Genomic DNA, 8,996 nt, shown 5'->3' on the forward strand with positions numbered 1-8,996 from the left:
ACACAAACAAAACATTATAACATAAAGTTGCCACACTCCAGCTCCTTCCGTGACTGACACTAGCCCCAGGTGTGTTCTTCCCTCACCTCAGAAGAGAAGAGCTGGTCTTGTGAAGCAAGCAGGAATCCCTCCCTTTTCTAAGCAGGTTTGCATTTGAATAGGAGACTAACTGCCAGCACAGTAAGAGATTCCCTTTAAAGGGTGGGGTCGCAGCTCAGTGGAAGAGCACCTGCACGCAGAAGGTCCCAAGTTCCCTCCCTGGCATCTCTAAATAGGGGCAAAGAGAGACTCCTGCCTGCAACCTTGCAGAAGCCGCTGCCAGTCTGTGAAGACAATACTGAGCTAGATAGACCGATGGTCAGACTTGGTAGAAGGAAGTTCCCTATGTTTGTATAATTATGTGCACAACCATACACATTTATTGGGGTCCATAGGAGAGTGTAGCTTTCCCACAAAAAGTGGGGTGTGTGTGTGTGTGTGTGTGTGCACGCACATATTATACACACTCACACTCACAGATGCACACACTACTTTTTGTTAAAAGGTTACCCCCATGTAGTTTGCACACATTCACATACACACCAATGCTTTTTTATTTATATAGATACACATTTTAATACCTATACATAACAAATGCACACACACCCCACTTTTTGTTGCACACACTTCATGTTAGGAAGCGACGCATATATATGTTGACCTCCTCCACACCCACCCTAGTGCATTTTCTCTGACGCACACCTCAGCCTGTGCTTTTAGAATTCCCTTAGCAGGTCCGCCTAATGACCGGGCACCAACCAGCCGCGTTCACTGGGCTGCTTGCGAGCGTTGTGTCGCTTTTCCACACACAAAAAAGGGGGTAGGTGTGCATATTTTCATACACACTCACAAACCCTAGGCGCGCGCACACCCCTTTTTGGTTCAGCAGTTAACCCACCTGTGTGTTTCACACGTGCTGACGGACACGTGTTCGGCTGGGTGCACGCATTCAGACAGACCCGTGGAGCTTTTGTGCTAGAGGTAATTGGGGGGGGGTCCGGGGGGGGCGCCCCCAGCCCAGCCAGCTCACCTCCTCCTCCGCCTCCCTCGGGCTCTTCCGCTCTGCCCGCCCGGGAAAGTTTCGCCCCAACTTCCTCTGAGGCGCGGGGAGGACTCGCGCGCCCGACGCCCCTTCTTGCGCGCCCCGCTGGCCTCCGTGAACGCGCCCCAGGCTGAAGCGGCGGAGGGCGGGGGGGACGCGCGCGCTCCCGCGACCTCCACCCCCGCGCCGCGCAGCAGCAACCGCCGCCGACGCCCCTCCTCCCAACATGGCCGACTCCGACCAACAACAGAAGGGAATCCCTCGCCGCCTCCGGGCCGGCAGCCAATGGGATCGCGTCCGCCTCCCCCCCCACCCACCCGCCCGCACCTGGAGCCAATCCCCGGGCTTGTACCTGGAGCCAATCCCCGGTGGCGGGGGAGGTGGCGGACCCGCCCCGCCGACGAGCCAATGGCGAGCGGGCATCTCGTTACCTGGAGAAAAAGGGACGTCCGAGGAGGGGCGCGGAGGGGAGTGGGGGCCAGGGGGTGGGGCCGGAGCGAGAGCGGAGCCTACGGAGCCAATGAAAAAAGAGGGAGAGAGGGAGAGAGGGAGAGGTCGCTTGCAGCCAATCGAGAGGGAAGGAAAGGGGTGGAATTCCGATCTGCCTAGCAACAAGGGCGCTGGGCCCTTTGGAGGAGTTTTCTTTAACTAGAGCTGCTTTTGGGGGACGACTTGCTTTTCCACAACTTTACCTTTACCTAGGGATAAAGCAGGGGTGCTAACACACACAGAGAGCACAACAGTACTATCACCTATTTTCATCTCTAAGGGAATAGTAAAATAAAATAAAGTGTGCCATCGAGTCGGTGTCCACGCCTGGGGCCCACAGAGCCCTGTGGTTTTCTTTGGGTAGAATACAGGAGGGGTGGACCATTGCCTCTTCCCGCGCAGCGTGAGAGGATGCCTTTCAGCATCTTCCTAGATCGCTGCTGCCCGATAGAGGTGTGATTCGAACTGGCAAAAAAAAAAAAATTAATTATGAGCATTCATCCCCTGAGATGGTCCTGTGGTCTTGTAATGCAGAAAGAAGAGAGCGAGGAGGGAAGAGGAAATAGTTCATTTCCCAGCGGGAAGAAAGAAACCTCTGAAAGAGTTTTCTGAAGGAAGGAAAGTCGTATCTGGCCGGCAGTGCATCCGTTAGGACTATGAACCGGAGCACTGTCAAGGCCTCGGTTGGTCGCTTGATTCATGGCTGTCTATTTCATTCTGCCAGCAGGGGGCAAGAGAAGCCCGTAGGAAGTACTTTGGGGGCAAACTACTGTTCGAGCAAACTAAATATGGGTGGCGCTTATGGGTTTTTGTTGACACGCTACGGATTATTTGAAATGGAACAAACGAACAAAAGCCACCAAAGCGGGAAGTAGAGAGGAGGAATGGCAGCACAGTTAGTTAGCAATGCATGTACTGAGGAGGGCGGGTCTTGTGGTAGCGAGCATGACTTGTTCCCTTTGCTAAGTAGGGCACACCCTGGTTTGCATTTGAATGGGAGACTACATGCGCGAGCACTGGAAGATATTCTTCCCCTTAGGGGATGGGGCCATAGCTCAGTGGAAGGGCATCTGAATGCTTGCATGCAGATGGTTCCGAGTTCCCTCCCTGGCAGCATCTCCGGGATAGGGCTGAGAGAGACTCCTGCCTCTAACCTTGGAGAAGCCGCTGCCAGCCTGGGTAGACAATACTGAACTAGATGGACCAAGGGTCTGACTCAGTAGAAGGCAGCTTCTTATCCTATGTATGTATACTGCCTGGGCAAAGGCTATGCAAAGCCACCTCAATAAGGGCAGGGTTTGGGATCCAGTTGCATTGCATTGGCATGGGAGAAACAGATGTCCTGGCATGACCCCTGACCCCAGGGAACAACTTGGCCCCAGACCTGAAGAGTGGGCGATCAGCTGATTCAGGGGAGTCAGGGACACCGATCACGAAGCCCTAAGGTTTCGTAACCAGGCCTTTTAATTTATTCATAAATTAAATGAGTAAATTCCATTTATTCATAAAATGAATATTAAATGAATATTTTTATTTATCCATAAATGAACTAGAAGTTGGGGTAAGCAGCGAGGTGGCCAAACTATTTAGGGTAGTGAAATCCCAAGCAGATTGTGAGGAGCTCCAAAAGGATCTCTCCAAATTGGATGCGCGAGCGACAAAATGGCAAATTTAGTTCAGTGTTGGCAAGTGTAGAGTGATGCACTTTGGGGCAAAATGCCCCAACTTCACATATACACTGATGGGATCTGACATGTCAGTGACTGACCAGGAGAGGGATCTTTGGGTCATGGTGGACAGCTCGTTGGAAGTGTCAACTCAATGTGCAGCAGCTGTGAAAAAGGCCAATTCCATGCTAGGGATAGTTAGGAAGGGGATTGAAAATAAAACGGCTAATATTATAATGCCCTTATACAAAATGATGGTGGGGCCACACTTGGAGTAATGCATACAGTTCTGGTCACCACATCTAAAGAAGGACATTCACTGTAGAACTGGAAAGGTGCAAAAGAGGGAAACCAAGATGATCAGGGGCCTAGAGCACCTTCCTTATGAGGCAAGCCTACAACAGCTGGGGCTTTTTACTTTAGAAAAAAGATGACTCCACCATATCTTGTGGCAGAGAGTTCCACAAGTCGATTATGCATTGTGTGAAAAAGTACTTCCTTCTGTTGGTCCTACATTTCTTGACAGTCAATTTCGTGGGATGAGCCCTGGTTCTAGTGTTATGCAAGAAGTAGAAAATTTGCCCCCGTAATGGCCTGGGAACTCACTGCCACTGGGCCCTCAAGCCAGCACAGGCTGGTCTTTTGACCTCACAGATGAGCAGCCTGTGTGGTCACATTTAGCACCAAAATTACATTTGCCTAGGACACCCCAAAACTTGGCCCTGTTCATGCCAAAGATTAGGGTGGCCAACTCTGAATCAAGCTATCCCTGGAGTTTTCCTCCCCATGTTTTGTCTCCAACATTCCCCACAATATCAAGCCATTCAGATCTCTGGGATGGTTTGCAAGAGTTGCCGAGAGGTTGCTGCCAATTCCTGGACTCCAGATGACTTCTGTAGGGCTGGCGACCCTAGAATAACCCTCGGAAAGAGAGAGGCCGTTTCATGCCCTGCCATGCAAGTTCCCCACTGCACAGCTGCTGTGTGGCTTTCGTGGAACACAACTCCACAGAGACACTGACATCCAGTGATTGATTACCAGGGAAGAGAGCTGGTCTTGTGGTAGCAAAAATGACTTGTCCCCCTTGCTAAGCAGAGCCTGCCCTCTACCATTGCGCAGTTCTGAATCTCCTTCAAAGAAGCTCTGTCTGCAAACCTGGTGCATAGGAAGCTGCCTCCTACTGAGTCAGACCCTCATTCCTTCTAGCACAGGATTGTCTACCCAGACTGGCAGCGGCTTCTCCAAGGTTGCAGGCAGGAGTCTCTCTCAGCCCTGTCTTGGAGATGATGCCAGGGATTAAACCTGGAACCTTTTGCAGGCAAGCAGGCACTCTACCTCTGAGCTACAGTCTCAGCCGTAGCAGTCTGGAGTCTCTCCAATTGATCTTGATTCCCAACTTGCCCTATTTTCATCCGCATAGCCGTGGAGTGTATCACGCTGACCTCCAAGCTGCCCGAAAGAAGCTGAGTGGCACTCCCGCACCCCTCGACGAAGTTAAGTACGCCAAATGCCTTAATGAAGTTGGACGCAGAAGCCATCGTTAATTTTAAAATTAAAGACCAGGATTTAAGCTGCTGCGAAGCTTGGGCAGAGAGTTCAGAGACCAGCCTCTGCTTGCTGCAGCCAAAACGGGCTCCAAGCCCATCATTGCAAAGGAATTATAGAGAAATGCTGTGGGAAACTGCTAATCACCATGGTAATTCTTGGCAAGTTAGCTTGATGGATAGCGCACCAGTATTATTTCGCCCCTCTTAAAATAGACCAGCCCCGTGTTTAACATTTACATTAAGAAGATAACTATATATTTTTGCTGGTTGCTTGTCAAAAAGAGGTTAAAAAGATCAGCAGCTTCCAGAGCTGTGAATATCCGCGATGGGGAAACTAGAATTATTTCACAAATTGCTAAGTGGGAAGAAATGACCTCATTTAGCAGGGGGGCTAGGTGAAGGGAATGAGCTGCGTTTTCAAAAGTTGGTCAACGTAACCCAGCAAGAACACCTCTCCCGGACCTCCTCTCCCTGCCGCCTGTTAGCTCTGTGTTTGTATGGCTGTTCACACGATCTCAATTTGAGTAGGGCAAACATACCACCCAGCTTCGGGAGCTATCTGTGGTCCTGAAATGGGTAGGGCACGCAAATCACTCAGCTTCGGGAGCTATCTGTGGTCCTGAAATGGATAGGGCAAGCAAACTACCCAGCTTCGGGAGCTATCTGTGGTCCTGAAATGGGTAGGGCAAGCAAAGCACTCAGCTTCAGGAGCTATCTGTGGCCCTGAAATGGGTAGGGCAAGCAAACTACCCAACTTTGGGAGCTATCTGTGGCCCTGAAATGGGTAGGGCAAGCAAACTACCCAGCTTTGGGAGCTGTCTGTGGTCCTGATTGTTCTAGCAAAGTGTTGGGCAGTATAAAAGTATGTTAAATAAATAAACAAATAAAAATAAATATGTCCCTAATATAGCAACGTGAAAAGACCTGCCAAGGTGATAGCCTTGTTGTGCTTACAGCTTCCTCTTTGTGACCACCCCTTCTTTTTCCCTACCCCCAAATTATCAGGGTCAAACTGCAGTCCATTTTGCACAGAGGAAAGGCTCAGGATTAGGATAACCATGCACAAACGGTCATATTGTCTCCATGGAGTAATTCTTGGAGGACATTGCTGCCAATTCCCCATTCCTCTGACAGCAATCAAATCCTATAGTCATTTTAGCACCTTTCCCAAAAGCTTTTAAGACACTGTTGCACATTGCTCAGGACCATCCAGGCATGAGAACACACAGCAGACTGAAAGCCTTGCAAAGTGATCGCCTTTTCCCCATCCCTCGGGACGTCGACCTTGTCAAAAATCACCAGGGCTGCAGAAATCCACTAGTCTACTAGTCTGTGGCGAGTGAAAAATGACTCCCGATGAGTGAAAAAAGTCCAGATGAGCAATGTACCAACATAGCTTGATGAGTAAAATGTTTTGTTGGGCTGATAAACTGAACCAACATTCCTTCACCCCTGAAAACCACCAGGAGCAATGAGAAAATCCGTCCACCCCCAGATGGTACCATCAGCCAGCCACCCCTGCTGGCTTAGGGGCTAAATGCACGTTCTGCTGGGCCTCGAAGTGTGGTTGATCTCACTGGTTATAATTACATCTATCCGTGCTCTTGGGAGGTGCTAAGGAGACCTGCCTACATGGGGGATGCACATCTTACTGTGCCGTCCCCGTGCTAGGAAGCATCTCACCCCTCCATCGGTGCAGGAGGTGAGGGTAAAGCCCAGCTGAAACCAGCGATGGCACCAGATGTCTCACAGATTATACGGCCTAGGCCAACTGCCTTCGCTTGATCTTATCAGCATTCAAGAACCCACGGAGCCCACAAAATGCAGCTCTCTTACAGCATCTATGGCAGATGGGGAAGGGGTGGGGTGGGGGCGGAAGATGGCATCCTTCCATCTGTTAGCCCCTGATGCTGGGGGGCGGGGGGTGCGGAGTGCGGCTGATGTGAAAGCAGACCTGTTTCCTTGTGGCAGAAGAAAGATTCGATGCCACCCAACCCAACGTACCCTCCTTAGGACTGTGTGGGGCAGGGGGCGGGATCACAAAGTCAAAAATTGCACCTGTTTTTTTTTAACACAGTGTTCCTTGTTGTCTAATCTCTCTCTCTCTCTCTCTCTCTCTCTCTCTCTCTCTCTCTCTCTCTCTCTCTCTCTCTCTCTCACACACACACACACACACACACACACACACACACACACACACGCCTTCAGATCCTCCTTAAAAAATGTTTTTTTTAATCCTCTGTGTGGGTGAGGAATTACCAAGTGCTTTAAATGCAGACATAAATTACACTCTTCAGCATGTATTCGGGATTCTCTCTCTCTCCCCCCCCCCATCTTTTCTCTCTCCACATTTTCCTTCTTTCCTTTTTGTATAACCTTCCTCCCTTCTACACATCTTTCTTTCTTTTCCTTCCTTCCTTCCTTCCTTCCTTCCTTCCCTTCTCCTCTTCCCCACCCTTCCTTCCTTCCACACATCTTTCTTTTCCTTCCTTCCTTCCTTCCCCTTCCCCACCCTTCCTTTTCTCTGTCTGCCGATCTTTCCTTTTCTTCCTTCTTTTTCTTTCTTCCAGTGCCCCCTGCTCTTACAACCAGTCTGTCGATAAAACGGGCAAGCAGCAATTTTTAAGCCAAGCGCCAGGAAATTTCTGTCCCTACTCCACACACATTGCTGGGAAGGACAATAATACAACTTGGCTGCTAGGTTGATTTTGCATTAAAGAACATGCAAATTAGGACATTCTAAATATAATTGGGATCACTATTAAAATGCATCTCGAATGTAAATCTTTGGGAAGCTTCCATAGATTTCTCCCCCTCTCTGTTTACTTCTGGTCCCAACGGCTGGCACCGGGAAAGGGTAAGTAGGAAGCTCTTGATGCTCACTTCTAACATTAAACATGTTTCAGGTTTTTTCTTTCTTTCTTTTTGCTCAATGATAGCAGTGGCTAAAGCGTGGGATTCAAGTGAGCTGTTCCTGCTGTAGAAAGCTCATTGGATCTGCAATGGTGTCTCAGTTCATTATCAGCTGAAGCAACAAACTCCTGTTAAGGACCCAAGAGGGAGACTTTTGGAGCAGCATCTTCTGCTCTGCGTAGACATCAGGATCTGCTTCAATACTTTCTCCTCATTGAATGTCCGCCCCCAGCTGCCCCCCAGGGCATCAGGCAATGCTGTTCAGCAACAGTGCCCACAAACCCCTCTGCCTCAGTAACATCCGATCCCATCCTGCTTGATTTTCCGTCCGGTTTCCATCAGTACAGAAAGAAGCTGCAACTTTTGGCTTCCCTGGGACACAGCCTGACCACCTCCCTGCCACTCCAGTTTTGCTCAGGCCAAATAGCAGCTAGGGCCAGATTACAGGGAGGACCTTGGTGATGGGACTGCAGCTCAGTGGAAGAGCACCTGCTTTGCATGCAGAAGGTCCCAGGTTCAAGCCCTGGCAGCATCTCCAGGCTGGGCTGGGAAGGGCCTCTGGATGAGACCTTAGAGAGATGCTGCCAGTCTGTGTCAACAATCCTGAGCTAGATGGACCAAGGCTCTGAATCAGTAGACAACAGCTTCCTATGTTCCTAAACTAGCAGAGAGTAATTAGCATCTTTTAAGGGATGGGGCCATCACTCATTGGCAGATCGTCTGCTTTGTGTGCAGAAGGGCTCAGGTTCGATCCCTGGTAGCAACTCCAGGAAGGGCTGGAAGGGACTCCTGCTGGAAAACTTGCAAGGCTGCTGCCAGTCTGTGTTGACAATACTGAGCTAGATGGACCAGGAGTCCGATTCAGTATACGGCAGCTTCCTATGTTCCCCATCCTGTGGTTCAGACCACATACAACCGCATACAATTTGGATTCCCTATTGTCCCAAATCTATTGCCCCGAATCTGCCCCCAACTTATTGCCCCAAATCTATTTGGATTTGGATTCGGAAAATTTGGGTACAAATCGAATCTGGGGTGATTCGGGGGGGGGAGATTCGGATCCAAAACAAATGGTTTGGGTACAAATCAAATTGAAAACAATCGATTCGTGCACATCCCTATTTTGCACTTTTGCTGTCCTTTGATCCTAAATAAATCTTGCCCGCATCCCTGCTGAATCTTTGACCCCTCCCCCTTTAAAAGCTGAAGTGGCGACACCCAACACACCCCAACACAAAGAGGCACCTTTCAAAGTGGTGAGTCTCTCTCCTTTAGCATGGGGGAATACAACTGGCCTTC

General features: G+C 49.9%; 1 protein-coding gene across 5 annotated transcripts in view; it reads right to left on the reverse strand.

The window, feature by feature from the left end:
- The window catches only part of PRKCZ (protein kinase C zeta), a 93,999-nt gene extending 92,708 nt beyond the window's left edge, over positions 1-1,291 (reverse strand). For 3 of the 5 annotated variants that reach the window (XM_053281530.1, XM_053281531.1, XM_053281526.1), the window contains exon 1: positions 1,070-1,291. The gene's annotated coding sequence lies outside the window, so the exon portion shown is untranslated. Of the gene's footprint in view, positions 1-937 lie in introns of all 5 variants that reach the window. The other 2 variants (XM_053281528.1, XM_053281529.1) reach the window with 2 other exon arrangements.
- Positions 1,292-8,996: the final 7,705 nt, after the last annotated feature.

Source organism: Hemicordylus capensis, chromosome 16, assembly GCF_027244095.1.
Source record: "Hemicordylus capensis ecotype Gifberg chromosome 16, rHemCap1.1.pri, whole genome shotgun sequence".
NCBI classification, from domain to species: Eukaryota; Metazoa; Chordata; class Lepidosauria; order Squamata; family Cordylidae; genus Hemicordylus; species Hemicordylus capensis.